This window comes from Equus caballus, chromosome 28 (genome assembly GCF_041296265.1).
Source record: "Equus caballus isolate H_3958 breed thoroughbred chromosome 28, TB-T2T, whole genome shotgun sequence".
Classification (NCBI taxonomy): domain Eukaryota; kingdom Metazoa; phylum Chordata; class Mammalia; order Perissodactyla; family Equidae; genus Equus; species Equus caballus.
The window spans coordinates 24,826,272-24,844,490 of NC_091711.1; the positions used below are offsets into that span (position 1 = coordinate 24,826,272).

Here is an 18,219-nt window from a genome sequence, read left to right on the forward strand (position 1 = left end):
GTCTAAAAATATTCTTGCTTCTTCTTTTCTAATCCTCCTCAATCAAACTGACAGCTTTAAAAAAAAAAATCCCCTTTAATAGTGAATGCATGACAATTACATTGGAACTCAAAGAATTGCCACTGGCCTTAGTTTAAGAAGATATTTTAGATCATATAGAAGATTAATATTCTATTCATTGAAAGGCCATCTGTCAGTTGCCCGCACAGACACCACCCACTTCTCTATGTTCCTCTCATCTGTTGTTTGACCTCATTTGACTGCTTTGACCGCTTTGGGAGAAAACCAGTCCATCCCCATTTGGGCATCTATCCTCAGGCTGTGAGCTCAGCCTTCCACTGACGTAACTTCCTGCTTTGCCAGCTGCTACGCACAGTCACAAAATCTCCAACATTTAATAGATGTATATAAATACAGGACAAGGTAATGCCTCTTGTGCCTTTTAAAACAGGGGAGGAGCCCTATTCCTTAAGTGTGGGCTGGACGTGGTGACTTCCTTCCAGAGTACAGTAGGAAGAAAAGAGGAGACAAAAGAGTAACTTCATAGTGGAGAAAACTGATCAACTCTACTTCAAGCCAGGTGACCAAGGTCAACAGAAGCAGTCATAAATCATGTCAATAGTATATACCTCTGACATGATGTGATGAAAATGGCATTTTATCTCTGTGATCTTCCTCCCCCAAACCCGTAACCCCGGTCTAATCACAAGAAAAACATCAGACAAATCCCAGCAGTGGGCCATTTCATGATATGGCTAACCAGTGTTCTTCAAAATGGTCAAGATCATCAAAAACAGGGAAAGTCTGAAAACCTGTCTCAGCCAAGAGGAGCCTGGATGACACGCTGACTAAAGGTAATGTGGTATCCTGAGATGGAAAAAGTACATTAGGTAAAAACTAAGGAAACTATGGACTTTAGTCAATAATAATGTATCAATATTGGCTCATTAATTATAACAAATGTACCACACTAATGTAAAACATTAATAATAGGGAAACTGTGTGCCAGCTGGCAATTCTCTGTACTATCTGCTCAATTTTTTCTGTCAATCTAAAATTCTATAAATAAACTCCATTAATGAAAATAAAGGAGATGTGGGAAAGGCTGGGGAACATGGGTGGCGAATGAGGGTACAAAGCTCGGTGTTTGCTATCATTGAATCTGGGGACCAAAGTGGGACTCTGGGAGGAAGGTGAGACACCAAGCTCCACTGGGGACCTGTCCTGGACTTGGGTGAGGCGGAGAACCACGTATTCTCTTTCTCTGTACCTCCGCACCCAGTTCAGCACCTTCAACATGAGCATTGACCTCCATCAAATATCCACCATGGGCCTCAAACTGTTCTAAGTGCTTTAGGTACATTCTCTCCCACAGATATTAACCCTATGGTACAGATGAGGGAAACTGAGGCACAGAGAAGTTAAGTAGCTTACCCAAGGACACATAGCTAGTAAATGGCAGAGCCAGGATTTGAACCCCAGCAGTTTGACTTCAAACTACCACACTGTGTACTACCACTAGCAGACTCTCAATCAATGCTGGCAGTATGAAATGATTTTCTGCTGCCACATGTTACATTTCAGATATGAGTCTCTGGTTTTGAACAGCTGAAATTACCAAACTGTGTTTGGCAGACTCAGTTGAGCTTTAGCATTGGAAGATTATAGTTCTTGGGTTTGGTTGTGGGGAAGGGTCACTGAAAGTCCGTGACATATAGCAATTTATAATACCACTGAGACGTGGACCAGAATTACCCTGCTGTGAGGCTGGATGCTGGGATTCTGTTTAATAGCCATCACTTATTTTGGGCGCTCTCAGATCTAACCCCTGCAGACCTGGATCCTCAGATCCACCCTCCTTGGCTGCAGAGAATCCATCAGTTCAGCATGCTGATGGAGCGTTCCTCCTGGGTGGGAGGGCTTAGGAGTGATACTGATGACAAATGTGTACATGGATTTCCTACCTTGATGCCTAATTGACAGTCCGCACAGTAGTGACTGCACATGTCATTAAATAGATATGACCTCTAGTTGAACCCATCACCAAATGCTTCCCTGAAGGCTCAGACATCGTGGTTTACCCGAGACAGTCCCAGCGCATGACTGTTATTCCCATATAATTATTAGCAGTGCCCTCTTTCACTCTCCAAAGTGCCCCACAAGTTTGAATGACAACTTGTGCAGCCACCATATCTATCACTCAGAGATAATCTGCCACTCCCAAGCTAAAACTCCAGGGACCGCGCCAACTGCTGTTCTAACATGTTGGTGACAGCTGGGCCTCCTGTTCCTAGAGCTTCGGTAGAGTGAGTTCATCTGAAAAAAAGTGATTGAGAAGGAAATCATGATTTTCAGGAGTGTGATTATTCAGTCATTCCACATGGGTAATGGTTTTGCAACTTTGATAAATTTCAATGACATTGCTTTTGCCATCAAAGAGTATAACTGCTGCAAAATCACATTTATTAGAAAAGAAATATACTTTGTGACCTTCACCTGAGCTTCAAAGACTTAATGATTGCCCTTAAGAAGTGACAGATGGCATCATTCTCTATGCGGACTGTCAGCATGGTTGCACATGAGGCCACACTGCAAATCAGAGCAACAACAGCTAGCTTGTTGGAACAGGGCCCAGAGCAGGAGGTGCTTGAGTTCAACTCCAATTGTCTGGTCATTTACAATTTTTTGCAGTTCTCATACTTGAGATACAGCCTAACTTTCTTTTCAGGGCAAATATACTTTGTCTTACACCGAGTGTACAAAATTTGATAATGCTACCCAATCACCTATCACAATAGACCTCTTCTATGGTTCTTTACCTTTCTCTTCCATCTAAACCATTTTGCCCTGTCCATCTCTTGATCATTTGCAAAGTTAACAAATTCACTGAAAATTATGGGCTTTCACTTCCGAAATCTTTTTTCTTTTAAGATTTTTTATTTTTTTCCTTTTTCTCCCCAAAGCCCCCTGGTACATAGTTGTATATTCTTAGTTGTGGGTCCTTCTAATTGTGGCATGTGGGACGCTGCCTCAGCGTGGTTTGATGAGGGGTGCCATGTCCGCGCCCAGGATTCGAACCAATGAAACAGTGAGCCGCCTGCAGCAGAGTGCGCGAACTTAACCACTCGGCCATGGGGCCAGCCCCACTTCCAAAATCTTTTAAGCTAACTACCAGCTATTGCTTCCTATGTTTGCTTTCTCTCAAGAATTCTAAGATTTTTTGCAAAATTCTCTTCTCCCATAGTCACAAATTTGTGGCAGCCTCCCAGAAATCCAAATATGCACTCAATTCTAAGCCTCTGGAGGGATGCTGATAAAATGTGTTCTTCTGTGTGATAAAGGCCACTGCTGTTGACTGTGGCCAAACTAATTGTAAAATATAGACCAGAGCAAGTTCCAGAGATGGAAAGTGGTGATGGTTGTGCAATAAGCTGACTATACTTAATGCCACTGAACTGTACACTTAAAGTAGTTAAAATGATAAATTATATATATATTTTACCACAATAAGACAAATATGTAGAGCAATCAATCAGAAGCATTGGGAGACAAGGATCATGAGTGTGGGTGTGTGCAGGTGTGGGTGTATGTGTAGATGCCACCCAGCGTGACTGAAAAAAACAGCCAAGAATGAGAGAAGGGCAGCAGTCCCTGAAGACGCATTTGCCCATTGTTGGATGGTCTAAACATGCAGTGAACTTTTATAAGGATAGATGGGGATGCCGTCTTCCTCATGAGACCAAACCAATGAAAGTGCAGTTAAGTCACAAGACCAAAGACATAGCTCAGTTATTTTGGTTTCAGATCTAGTACTCTTCTGAGTGACCAGGAGGAATGGAGGGGAACTGTGTAGGCAAAATGCTTATGGAGAGGTAGAAACCTGAGGTCCCCAAGACTCTCTAAGTCTCTCTGTAGGTTAATTGAGGGTCTGTTAAACTATGGCTATAACAAATATGCAGCAGAGAGAGGAGACTCTCCCCTCTCTTGAGGAGGACCACTTAGCAGATGACTGTTGCAATTTAGATGTGACATGATGATCACTTCAGCACGCATAGTGTCAGTACGGGAGATGGAGAGAGGTAGACATAGCTGAGGAAAAGTTAGAAGGCAAAAAAGACAACGTGATGGTGATGAAGTGATTGGATGTAGGAGGCTAAGGTATAAAAGGAGGTATCTGTCCGAGATGATTCTTGGGGGGACAGTGGTGCTGGTGACTGAGATGGGAACACTGGGGGAAGGACCAGGGAATGTCAGGAAAATATTTCAGAGGAAGGTGACACATCAAAACTCGAGATGCTCTTTACCTTCTCCACCCCCTGTCTGGGCAAAGAATGAGTATTCGTTGAACAAGTGTGAATCATTGATGGGAATCCATGGAAGTGGAAGTTGGAATACCCAGTCACGAGTAATGGGAGTCAGTCTTCCCTCTTTGAACCCTGGGCATTACAATGGTGCTGATAGCTAGAGATGTTGGCTTAGCTTGAGGTTGCACACTTGGTAGCTGTGTGACTTTGGATGTATAACTTAAGCTCTTCACACCTCAGTATCCTCATTGGTAAAATGGCAAAAACGGTATTTGTCTTAATGGTTATTGTGAGCATCAAAGTGCTAATGTGACTGAAGACATGTTATGACTTGTAAATGATTATTAATATGTCATCTTAACTCACTGCTCCAGCCAACCTTCTCCTCTGCTCACCTCCCAAGAGGTGACACAAATGAAAATGAAGAATGGAGCCTTTCAGTGGTTGCATTTTAAGAGATTGAACTAAAGGTGGGAACAGTTGTTTCCAGAGCGCTGTGTTTCTCTCCACAAGCATTGTTCCCTTTAATTTCTTCCAGCTTTTTGGCTAACAGTTATGAAGATGACGGTGCTTTATCTGATCTCAGAAAACGTGTTGACAAGACTTCTACCGAATCACCACAGCCAGGGGCAGCTCTAAGCGAAACTGTGAAGCTGTTTGGCCATTTTTAAGCTACCATCAGTGCTCTTCATCCTTCTGTGTCCTTGACCACCCTCGTGGCAGAACATGCTCCCCCTTCAAGGGCTGTGCTTCTCACCCTTGGCTACACCTTAGAATTAACTGGGGAACTTCAAAAAGTTCTGGTGCCGAGGTTATACCTCAGACTAGTTGAATCAGACTGTGGCAGTGGTACCCAGGCATCACTACTTTGTAATACTCCCCAGATCATGCCGATGTGCAAGCAAAGATTGAGAACCACTGTTCTAGACCTATCTGCATTTAACCAGAATATGTTCCTAAAAATAAAAGGCACTCGAATGGTAGAATTTCAGACTTAGGGAACAGGTCATTTGGGCATATAATTCTGGTTGGAGAATATGAGACTATATGACATTACTATGTTGCCCTTCACAAAAAAATGTCTGGTTTCAGATGTAGTTCACCTAGAATTAGGTGAGGATTTAAGGCCAAAAGCAATCACAGTCTATGCTTCCACATCTCAGCATTTGCAACAGGGCTTCTGGGGCTAGGACTTAATGGCGGAGGCCATGTCTATGAGAGAGACCAATAGTTCTTGTAGTTCCCACCTTGCCTGCATTACCAGCCATCCAAAGAGGCAATGTCAACTTTAGTGGAACCATCCCAAGCAGTCCAAACTCCTTGTGGCTTATAAGGCCTTTCCTAGTCCAACTCCAGCTGGCCTTTCTAATCTAACCTCTCATTTTCCTCTTCACAGACCTCTATTCCAGCTAGATCAGAATCAACACTAAAGTCCTACGCAGAGCTATGCCAGTGCATATGCTACTTTTCCTACCTCCAGTGCCCTTTCCCAGCAGACACCTGCTCATCCTTAGAGAATCTACCTAAATGCCACCACCTCTACGAAACATTCTCCATTCCCTCTCACCTCCATGTCCCCTACATGCAGCAACCCTTCTGCTGCCCACATAGGAGAAAACGCTTTCTTCTCCCTGCCTGCGCCTCTCCCCACCTCTTCCCCAAGGGGAAAGGAGAGTAACCTGATTGGTTAGAATTTAGGACAGTGATGGGGTCATGCTCACCAGTGAGAACAGTGTTTACTGGAGTGTTAAAAGGTCATATGCCCAGGTTTGTGTAGCATAATGGGGTCAGATCACTTGGGTTTGTAGCTTGCTTCTGCCATTTACATGTCATGTGACCTTGGGCAAGTTATTTAGTCTATCAAAGTTTTGGTTTTTCTCATTGAAAAATAGGGAAAACAAAACTTTCTACCTCATAAAATTGTACATTAAATGATATTATCCATGGAAGGTACTTAGTCTAGCACGTTGCTCCTTGTTGGTATAGCCTCATCAACAGCTTCATGGGAGGAAGTAGAGTTGGTAGGACAAGCATTGCTAGATCCCTGGTCTAAATACTATTCATTCAATATGATTTGAGCAAATATTATGTGCTAGCTGTTATTCTAGGTACTGAGGTTCAGCTGAGAACAAAAAAAGGATTCCCCCATTCATAGTCCTTACTTGGTCCTTTTACATATCTTATTATAGCCCTTGTCATATTAGATCATAGTCGTTTGTTTTCTTATCCATCTCCCTCTGTTAAGCCATGGCGTTCTGAAAGGCAGCTAGTCTAACTCTGCCCAATGACAACTAAGAGTGGAAAAATGGAAGTCTAGAACAGGGAAGAAATGGCTCTCATCCATGCTTTCCCTCTCTTTTTCTCTCTGTGTCATGTTCTGAGTAATTTCTTCAGCTCTGTCTTCTAGATTACTAATTCTCATTCCAGCTATGTCTAATCTGCTATTAGCTCATCCATTGAGGGTTTATTTCAGCCATTTTGTTTTTCTATTCTAGAAATTCTATTTGATTCTTTTCTAAATCTTCTTAGTCTTTTAGTGTTATGTTACTTTCTTGTGCTTTCAATTCCATCTCTTATTTTCTTTAAATATTTTAAATATCATTAATTTCTACATCCTATATCTGAACATTCCACTCCCTGAAGTTCTTGGGGAAGGGGCGTGGTCCTCGTTCGCTCCTTGTTGTTTGTTCTGATAGTGGCTTGCTTGTACAAGTTTGCAATTTTGGATTGCAAGCACAACTTTAATTGAGATTCTTCTATGGGAATCCTCTGAATCTTGGATTGAACATTTATCCCTACAGGAAGAAGTTTTTTCTCCTCTGCTAAATGGTTGGGAATATTATAAACCTGGGGCCACTTTATATTAATTCTATGCTTTGGAATTTCCAGGACTATGTAGTATAAATGTGAATCCAGACACGTGTGCTAACAGGTCTATGGTCACTAATTTTGAGGGGATTTGTTGACTCACTCAGAACTTTGGCCAAGATAGACACATTTATTTCTCATCTCTCATTGTGGGGCAAATGTTTTCTAGTCTGCTCTTTCACTAAGTGTGTACCTTTAAGGGTCCCAGACTAAATAGCATTCTCACTCCCACTCCTGACTTTTTCGGGTCTAAGATCTTGTCCCCACAGGGCCACTGAAACCATGTTTCTTGGTTGTGAAATTGAAAAATACCTTCTGAACTTGGGTTTTCAAATTCTTCTTTGTTTTGGGCCCCCAAGGATTTCTCTTACTTTTTTTTCATTCTCACCTTTGCATTTAAGAATACATTTATTATGTTTTATCTAACTTTTCCAAGTGTACTGTAGGGCAAGTGCTTTCAAATTACCATCAGATTGCAGATAGTAGAGGTTAATAATGTTATCAGGAGAGTATAGGAGTTTTTTATTGCTGTCTTCAATGAGGTTACAATCTTGTTTGGCATTTATTTGGAAATATCTTTAGAAAGACATGAAGAAATAGCTTTAAAAAGCTGACTCTCCCAGAACTAGTCAGTTGGCATGACAGGTTTCATGACAGTTTCCCTGCTCTTCCATATCCCAGCATTGCAAGACCAAGCCTTGTCACTGTTGTTTGGGTAGACACAACACCCAGCTGAGTAGCAAGAACTTAGAAAAATTCATTTGACCCACACATCTATGAACAGCTCATTTTTGACAAGGGATCCAAGAGCATACAATGGAGAAAGGAGAGTTTCTCCGATAAATGGTGTTGGCAAAACTGGACAGCCACATGCAAAAGAATGAAAGTAGACCATTATCTTACACCATACACAAAAATCAACTCAAAATGGATTAAAGACTTGAATGTAAGACTGGAAACCATGAAACTTCTAGAAGAAAGCATAGGCAGTTCGCTCTTTGACATCGGTCTTAGCAGCATTTTTTCAAATACCATGTCTGACCGGGCAAGGGAAACAATAGAAAAAATAAATAAATGGGACTACATCAAACTAAAAAGCTTCTACACAGCAAAGGAAACCATCAACGAAATGAAAAGACAACCTAGCAATTGGGAGAAGATATTTGCAAACCATATTTCGGATAAGGGGTTAATATCCAAAATATACAAAGACCTCATATGTCTCAATAACAAAAAGACCAACAACCCAATTAAAAATGGGCGAAAGATCTGAACAGAGATTTCTCCAAAGAACATATACGGGTGGCCAACAGGCACATGAAAAGATGTTCAACATCATTAACCATCAGGGAAATGCTAATCAAAACTACAATGAGATATCATCTCACTCCAGTCAGAATGGCTATAATTAACAAGACAGGAAACAACAAGTGTTGGCTAGGATGTGGAGAGAAAGGAACCTTTGTACACTGCTAGTGGGAGTGCAAACTGGTGCAGCCACTATGGAAAGCAGTATGGAGTTTCCTCAGAAAATTAAGAATAGATCTACCATATGGTCCAGCTATCCCACTGCTGGGTATCTCTCCAAAGAACTTGAAAACACAAATGCATAAAGATACATGCACCCCTATGTTCATTGCAACATTATTCACAATAGCCAAGACTTGGAAGCAACTTAGGTGTCTATATAGGGACGAACAGATAAAGAAGATGTGGTCTAGATACAAAATGGAATACTACTCAGCCATAAGAAATAATGAAATCTGGCCATTTGTGACAACATGAATGGACCCTGAGGGTATTATGCTAAGTGAAATAAGTCAGAGGGAGAAAGTCAAATACTGTACGATCTCACTCATAAGTAGAAGATAAAAACAATACCAAACACATAGCAACAGAGATTGGATTGGTGGTTGCCAGAGGGGAAGGGGGACAGGAAGAGGGTGAAAAGGGTGATTAGGCACATGTGTGTGATAATGGATTGTAACTAGTCTTTGGGTGGTGAACATGATGTAATCTACACAGAATTCGAAATACATTACTAGGTACACCTGAAAGTTATACAACGTTATAATCCAATGTTATGGCAATAAAAAAAAAAAGTCTGTTTGAAATTTCAAGCAAGTAAACTGTCTAAGAAAAGAAGCCTTTTTGAGTAATGGAGGAGAGATTTTCAGATGTCACTCAGGCCCGGATATATTCATTCCCCAACCAACGTTAAAAAATCCTCCAGAATCTTCACATTGCAGGAGAGGGCACTTTAAAGCAGTGTTCTTCCCAGAGCCGTCACCTGACCTCAGAATCATCTCAAAAATTTGTTTTAAAAAGTAGGGGTCTGAACCCCACTCTCAGATATTCTGATTCAGTAGTCTGAGGTGGAGTCTGGAAATCTGTATTTTAACAAGCACCCCTGGGACTCTCGCGCACCCCGAGGGAGAGAAGCCCCAGTGCAGAGTGTGTTTGCATATGAGAGTATGTTGCCGCAATTTCAGCGGCTCTGCTGATTCACGCCGCAGGAATAGAAAGAGCCCAGCAGTCGAAAATCTGTTTCAGTCCTTGAGATTGAAAGTCTCTAAGTCTCTGTTGGATTAAAACCTAGACTTTGAACCATCACAGAGAGAGACAGACATAAAGACAGACAGACAGAAAGCCCTCTGTCATTAGTTCGGCAGCCTTGCTCCAAATCCGCGCTCATCCAGATTCTCATGACGTCGGGCTTGGAGCCCTGTGGAATGAAAAGTCCCCAACAAGAGCCAGAGAAATAGACCCACAGGACTGTAAAAGAAGAGCTGCTGGAACAACAGCAAGACAGAAACTGCGCTCCTGGCCTCCTGGGGGGAACCTGTCCCCACTGTAATTCAGGAAGGGATTGGTCATTAGTGCCAGAATCATACTGTATCAAAAACTGTGCGTTATTTGCTGTCTGTTGTATGTAACATGTGTAGTTTAACCATTACTTAACTATATGTATTTCCTCCCATTAGGTGGGTTTAATCCTTATCCCTAAATTAAGTCTTTATAAAACCTAAATTAAAAGAATACTTTCTGGGAGTTTATATAGAGACCAGAATCACTGTCCTGCTGCCCAGGGCAGACATGGCACCTCTACTGAAATGGTGACCAAATAGGGACCCCTAGAACATGAATAGGAAAAAAATGGAGTGTAGGAAGGAGGAAGGACACATAATCAATAGGATTAGACAGAGAATTAGTTTTATAAAAAATAATTGTAAGTGCAATGGTCCTTTAAGCAACACCATTAAAATGAAGTATTTCCAAGAATGCCATCCGTTTGGAATCGCTTTGGGAAAAATTTGAGAGGAATTTCAAATGAAGAACCTTGTGTGATTGTTGCTTAAGCACCATTTTTGGTTTACAAATTACATGCCATTTTACAGACAACTAAAGAAACATGAGCCAACTGTATTATCCTGTTACCCCATGTTTTAACAGTTCCATATGGTTAACATCAATCGGCTGATTTCTTTAGAAACAATTAAAAATCTTGCCAGACATACAAGAAGAAATCATGTGAGCCTGTTTTCTGCTTGCTGGTGACATTTCATCCCCTCCCCATCCCTTTAGTCTCTAACAAATTACTCAGCCTGCTGGAGCAGGATCCTTCAAAGGCTAGGAAATGATAGCCCTTGTCTGAGACATCCTCTCTTACCACAACCCAAATTGGGCCTTTAGGCAAACAATAATGCAGCAGGAGGTCTGTCCTGTTTCTGTCACACCAAATGACAGTATTAAGAAATGAAGCCAGTGTGAAAAACAGCTGGTAGGGGCCATAAAATGCAGCACACCATTCAAGGTAAAGGAATTGACAATAAAGCAATAAAATGTGGACCCATTTCTGAGGATGTATTGGTCAGGACAAGAAAGATTTTGCTGCAGTAACATCCATTTCCAAATCCTAATGACTTATGATCACAAAGTTTCATTTCTCACTCATGCTATCAGTTGGAGTGGGGGCAAGTCCCATTCACTGCCAAAGTCATCACTCTGAGCCTCAGGCTGACAAAGAAAGAATCTTCTGGAATGTTGTTAATCAACATGGCAGAGGGGAAAAAGAATGTGCTAGGTTTGTTACATATATTGTCTTATTCAACTTACCAGCCATCCCAAGAGTTACATGTAATATCCCTATTTTATAGATGAGGAAACAATTTTAGAGTAGTCAAGGAACTTATTCAAAGTTACCACCTAGTGAATAGCAAAGGAAAAATTGTATTCCAGGTCTGTCAGAATGTGGCAATTAGGCTCCAAGATGGCCCTCAACAATCCCCGAACCCCAAAATTCATGTCCTGTGTAATCCACTCCCCTTGAGTGTGGGCTTGACCTAGTAACTTGCTTGCAATACATAGCATATGCAAAGGTAATGGAATGTTGCATCCGGGATTAAGTTACAAGAGATAGTGACTTCCTCCCTACCAGCAGACTCTCTCTATTGACTATTTCCCTTGCTAATTTTGATGAAGCAAGTTACCATGTTGGGTAAGCCCACATGGCAAGAAACTGAGGGAAACCTGTGCTGAACAGCCCTAGAGGAACTGAATCCTGCCAACAACCATGTAAGTGAGATTGGAAACTGATCCTTCCCCAGCTGAGCCTTCAGGTGAGACCCCCAGCCCTGTCTAACACATCAATTGCAACCTTATGAGAGACTCTAAAGTAGAGAATTCAGCTAAGCCATCCACATATTCCTAACCCACAGAAACTTTGTAATAATAAATGTGAGTTGTTTTAAGCCACTAAGTTTGTGGTGATTTGTCACACAGCAATGGAAAGCCAATTCTCTTTCTACTGCATGAATTAGCTTCCTTCTTGCAGAGTGCACCACCCAAACCCATTCTCCCTCCTACATTCCTTGTTTTCGTTGGTGACATCCTATCCATCTGTCTCCTAATCCACAAACTTGAGAGTCACTCTAGATCCCAGCTACTTCTTTACCTCCACCTACAAAGAGTCACCAAGTCTTGTGGACACTAGGTCCTATTCATCTTAAAACTCCTTGTTTCCTCTCCAATCCCACTGTTTAAATCAGGCCATAATCATCTCTTGCCTACATTTTTTTCCATGGCTCCTGAAAGGAGACACCTGCATCCAGACTTGCTCCCCTCCAATCCATCCTCAAACCCATCTCTGTCTCCCACATTGTTTCTAGAATAAGTCTACACTCTACAGCATCTTAGTGTGACATTGTTATTTGATTATATTTTGTTAAAGTCTTTCTATTGCCTCCAGAACCTTCTTCCCATTCAGGCCCCAAATAAATTGTTCTATATACTGCTTCAAGGAAGGATTTTGAGCCTGAGACAGGAAAACAAAATCAACAAAATCTTGGCTTTTTCAGTCTAAGGATTTGGACCTAAGCCTTGCAGGACTCAGGGCATATATTTTATACCATGTAGTTTTTGCAGGCTATGTGATCTGTCATAATCAGTTTCCTTCACCCCAGACTAGATAAAGGTTCTGTAGGCTGGGGCACAGGGAAGATGCAGGGAAAGTATGGGAACTAAGATATCTGTGTCCCTGAGAAGGGATTCTGCTTCCTGATTCGCTGTCCCCATCCCAGTCCTTGGGAGATGAACAATAGAAACCCAGGTGGGTTTAGGGGATCAGAGAACAGAGAGAGCTGCCCCTGGCTTCCAGGGCTAGGGGGAGGGGGCAAACATGAGGCAAGCTTGGCAGAGTTCCCTGGCACTGAGTCTCACCTACAAGCAGGAGAGACCCAGCTGAGTGAGGTGCTGAGGCAGACAGACAGGTGGCCATCCGAGTAGACTTTGGATAGGAGGCCAGATGGGAAGGAGGACATATTAGTGGATGCCATATACACATATGGAGATGAAGGACAGCCGTTTCCCCTGCCTTGACCCTCCATCAATTCAGCACTTTGGAAGCCCCCAAACTTAGACACAACCTATGGATTTGGGGGAGGTCCCCAATTAATGGCGGTTTAGCTTCTGCTCCTGGACAAGAGAAAGGTTTGAAATATAGCTTTCACCCTTTCACCAAGATTCCTTCTAAAACTCTTTCCACTTCTCCCCCTATTTGGAGAGAGAGCATTTGAGAAACCAGGTGTCACCCTAAAAGGTTGGTGCTTTGGGTAAGAATTTCATTCTTGGGGATTAGGGGATGATGTGAGAAGACTCAAGAAACAGAATCACCCAAGGCCCAGACTGGACAGCCTGCCTCCTCTGGCGCTTCCACTGCTTCTCTGGCTCTTATTTCCCACAGAGTTGTCTCCACCACATCCCTCCCCTGCTTGTTCCTCATTTCGCCCCGAGGCCTTGCCCCATGAGTTCTCCACTCCATCCATACAGGCCCAGGAAGAACCAAACCCACGAAAACCATTTAAGATCACGCTCTACTTGTCTCTTCTATTTGATGCCAGGGACAAGGAGAGAAGGGGACCCTCAGGTTCCTTCCGTTTCCCTTTGTACCCCTCATCACAAGCTCCTCCATTGCCCAAACTGTGACTGGCAAGCCAGACCTCCCCTTGTAAGTAACTCCAATTCCTGGGCTCCCACTGGACTTTTGTAAAAATCTAGGAGCTTAGGGAGCCAAAGTGGGACTTTCTGGATTTGGGCGAAGTCGGAATCGCAGCCCCTGGAGACTTGTGTCAATCGGTGATTGAGTGTGATTACATGCCCAGAGGCAAGGGACAGAAGGGCTTATGGGCTATTAGAAAATAGACAAGGAAACAGAAACAAGCCAGGTAACTGTTCGTTTAGATCTTAATTCCTGACGCTCCTAACCACTCCATCCAACGAGACTAGGACCCTTTCCGCAGAAGGCAAGAACAGCGGAAGCGCGGATCCTTGACAACACGATAAACAGCACAGTTGCCATGAGACATTTGATGTTTGGTCTTTTGGTCTAGTCCTAACATGCATTTAGATGCTGGGACCATAAAGGAAAGTGGAGAACAAAGACAAAACATAGGTTTGCCGCTGTCGCGGGCGTGGGTGTGGGCACATGCATGCAAGTGCGTGTGTGTGCGTGCATCCATGCGTGCCTGACCACACAGCAAGGTCAGCCTCGGGGACAGGGTAACTAGCTGCTCTTTCTGTTTCCTCCTGTCATAGAACTGCTTTCCTTTTTTCCCACCTTCTTGTTTGCCTTTAACCAGCATTTCTCCTGCACCTCAAGACAAATCCAGACTTTCCTCTCAACCACGGGTTTCCCTCACTTCTAGTCTCTCTCTGCTCTTTTTCATCATATTTTGGGGAATGAAAACAACCTTTCCTCACCCCCTCTGATGTCTTCTCCTGGAGGGAGTCCCTGCTCTTCCGTCAATCAGCTCTGCCTTTTAGAAAATCTGCTCTGTGGAACCAGAGTCCCTATATTCATGTCCTGCTGTACCTAAGTACCACAACTAGGTGGTTTAAAAACAACAGAAACTTATTGTCTCGCAGTTCTGGAGGCTGGAACTCCAAAATCAAGGTGTCAGCAGGGCCGTGCTCCTTCTGAAGCCTCGAGGGGAGCCTTTCCTTTCTCTTGCAGCTTCTGGGGATAGCCGTCAGTCCTTGCATTCCTTGGCTTCTAGCTTCATCACTCCGACCTCTGCCTCTGTCCTCACCTGCTATTCTCCCTGTGTGTCTGTGTCTTCAGGTGCCATTACCCTCTGTGTGTGTGTCAGCGTCTAAATGTCCCTCTGCTTATAAGGACACCAGCCATGTTGGATTAAAGCTGACCCTAATGATCTCATCTTAACTCCCTATCTTACGAGATTACATCTGCAAAGACCCTACTTCCAAATAAAGTTACATTCACAGGTACCAGGGTTTAGAACTTCAGCATATGTTTTGGGGGACACAATTCAACCTTCACAGTCGCCATATTCATCTCCGAGTTAAATTAAAAGCAAACTACCAGAGTCTCCTCAGGAGGCTGAGTCAAGAGAAGTGTAGGCAGGCCCAGGGAGGAAGCTGGAGGTTGTTGGTCAGGGAATTCTGGGAAATGCCCGTCAGATCTGGAAGGCGAGGCTCTGGATGGGCATGTCCTCTTAGCGCATAGACGCTCTACCCTGTAAGGATGAGTGCAGCAGCAGGAGGGTCTGCAAAGGGCCTTCTGAAGGAGCGTCACCAAGGTACAGTCCCGGGAGGGCTGCACCAGTGTCACCTGGGAGCTCCTCAGACATGCAGAATCCCAGGCCCCACCCCAGACCAAGTGAATCTGAATCTTTGGAAGGGGAGGGTGGGGTAACACGTATCTGGGTGTATTCCAAGCTCTCGCATGATTCTTGTGCACGCCAGAATTTGAGAGCCACTACTTTAAAGCTTGGCCCACCACAGGGTCTGTGTTGCCCCTCTAAAGGTCTGAGGGCAGTGCCAACCCCTCAGCATCCCTAACAGAAGATGCGTAGCCTCCACGAGCCACTCAAGTGATGGGGAGGGATGTCGCTATCTAAAAAGGCAGCCCAGTTCTTTGGTGGAAAGATCTCTAGAGGCAAAACTGCATTTCCTTTGTTGAGCAAAAATCTGCATCTCTGTAGTTTCCAGCTCTTGGTTAACATTATTCTTTGGAACTTCAAAAGAAATCTGTTCTCTTTTCCACAGCAGCCCTTGAAGGTGTTCAAACATAGCTGTCAGGTCCTCAGTTCTTTCCTCCAAGTCAACCTTTTAGACCCATGATTTTTAATGTAGGGGAGGAAAGTATGACTTAGGGGTACATCAGAATTGAGTTGGGGGCATTGTTCGGTTTGTTGGTGGAGATATTTGATTTGAAACCTTAAGTCACGTTAAAGGAGAACATGAGAGGGTTTTTAAAAATGTTTATCAAGTAGGACCATACGTTAGAAATGACCTTCTCAGTTAGATGACAGGAGGGATAAGCATCCCATCTCTTTTTTCCCAGACCCCTGCTCACAGAAGTGAAAAAAACGAAGACTTGCTCGGCCACATAGGTACAAAGACAAAAGATGTTGGCGAGGAGAATTGTGGGAGATTTTGAAACGGGGGAAAAAAAGATTACTGGATATCCTTCTGGTGGAGCATCTGGGGAGCATCAGATTTCGTAAGTGTGTGCACCATTGTTTGTCTCTGGAGAGGTTATTTACAGCCCTACAGAGACAGAAGTTAAGATGTGGAGTACTGATAGTAATGCAAATAACTCCTGTCACAGAAATGCAAGTTGTGTCCAGTGGAATGCAACTGATATCACTCTCTGGACATTGCCCTGTTCTGTAGAATGTTCTACATCATTTATAAATTCGTTTCCCAAATTCCTCCTAGTCCATATATATGTGGTACTTTGAGTTTTCCCTTGAAAGAAAGGCTGTAACATATTCCTGGTTCCCTCACTAATTAATGAGTTAAATAAAATCTTTGACATGTGTTTATTTTTTAGTTGGTTGAGAGTCACAATTTTATCTTAATTTGAAAATTATTCTTTAACAATAATTTTCCTTATACTTCACCCTTCCTTCCATCCATCTTTTGGCTTTTTAATTTACACTCCCTTCATATTGCCCACATTTTGTAGGTACAGAAGCACCTAAATTACGATACTACTATCAGCATGGACTCTGGAACAGACTGTTTGATCTCAAAATCCAGAACCTTCGTCAAGTTACTTGACCTCTCTGTGCCTCAGTTTCCTCATGTGTGAACTGAGGGCACCTCACAGGGTTTTGTGATGAATAAATGAGTTACGTAAGTAAAGCATTTAGAAAAGCACATGGGACATAGAAAAAAGTCTGTTACTTTCATCTCCTTTAGGTTGCAAACACAGAGACCATTTCTTCTCACTCTGGGATCTGCTGCTTCTTATGGGTCCTAAAACCATAGTCGCCTCCTCTGTTGCTTCTGTGAATGAGAAGCAGCTTCTAATTTAGGACTCTTTTGCTATCACTACGTTCTAATTATCTCCTCTGTCAGGATATTACTATCATGTAAGGATTTATATTGCAATTTTTGTCCGAGGGAGCTCAATTTTTTTTTTTTTTTTACAGAGTGAATTTATCAAATCACAACTCGCCCTCATAATAGCCCATCAGATGGCTCAGATGCATTTACTGCATGAATTCATGCTGAACACCAAATTGGAGCGGCCTTCAGGGCCCTCCCTCAAGCTGGGGAGAAACGCCCGTCAGCCCAGTGAAACTGGAAAGACTGCGCTGTCTTGTAGGTATAAGATTAGGGAACCCACATGAGAGGTTCCTTTCAGGAACAGGGAAAAGGGGTTTGTTTTAGCTGGGCCGCAGAACTCCTTCTTCAGAAATGGGCTGTTAGATTCAAGTTCCCAACAGAGGTTGTTCCTGGAATAGTATTCCAAGTTGCTGGTCCCAGTGTTATCAGTCAGGATGGGCTTGGTTTTGTGCTGTAACAAACAACCCCCTAAATCTCAGCGCCTTAAACAACAAAGGGTTCTTTTTAGCTCATGCTAAATGGCCAGCATATATTGACATGGGTCTCTGTTCCACGGCATCCCCATTCTACGACTCAGGGTGACAGAAGCTGTATCATTTGGGATGTCTCCAGACTCACGGCATAATGAAGAGAACATGGAAAATTGCAAAGTGGCTCTAAAATATTTTTGCCCAAAAAAGACTAACATCACCTCTGCTCACCTTCATTGACCAGAACACGTTTCATGGCCATACCTAATTTCAGACGTGAGGGACTGCGTCCCTCCCACGTGCCCATAATAGAGGGGAAGCGGATAACAGTATTATTACCACACCAATTATGGCTCCCAAGCCCTGAAGGCTTTACTGCCTTTGTTCTGATTTAATAGCTCTGCTGTCAGCATTGAGGATGGGATGTAATTCCATTCCACTTGGCCTTGCTTCTGACTTGACAACATCCCTAACATTATCTGAAATCTGTGAGGAGGAACTGAGCTCCTCAACAGGGCAAATTTGCTCCTTTAAACTTCAAGGTTTCTCCGAACAGGTGCCTTTGGTATTATCAGGAGCAAGTTTGTTTTTCCTTCCAAGTCCCCTCACCCAGCCCCCACCTCGGTCTAATTGTAAAATGCAACTGCATGTTTTAAAAGCTCATTATGTAAATGTATCAGAGTCCATATCCATCAACAGAT

General features: G+C 43.1%; 1 long non-coding RNA gene across 1 annotated transcript in view; it reads left to right on the top strand.

Moving 5' to 3' along the window:
* The window catches only part of LOC111771081 (uncharacterized), a 59,015-nt gene extending 42,497 nt beyond the window's left edge, over nucleotides 1-16,518 (top strand). Inside the window, exon 4 of the long non-coding RNA XR_002804705.2 lies at nucleotides 16,036-16,518. This is a non-coding gene — a long non-coding RNA (uncharacterized lncRNA). The remainder of the gene's footprint in view (nucleotides 1-16,035) is intronic.
* Nucleotides 16,519-18,219: the final 1,701 nt, after the last annotated feature.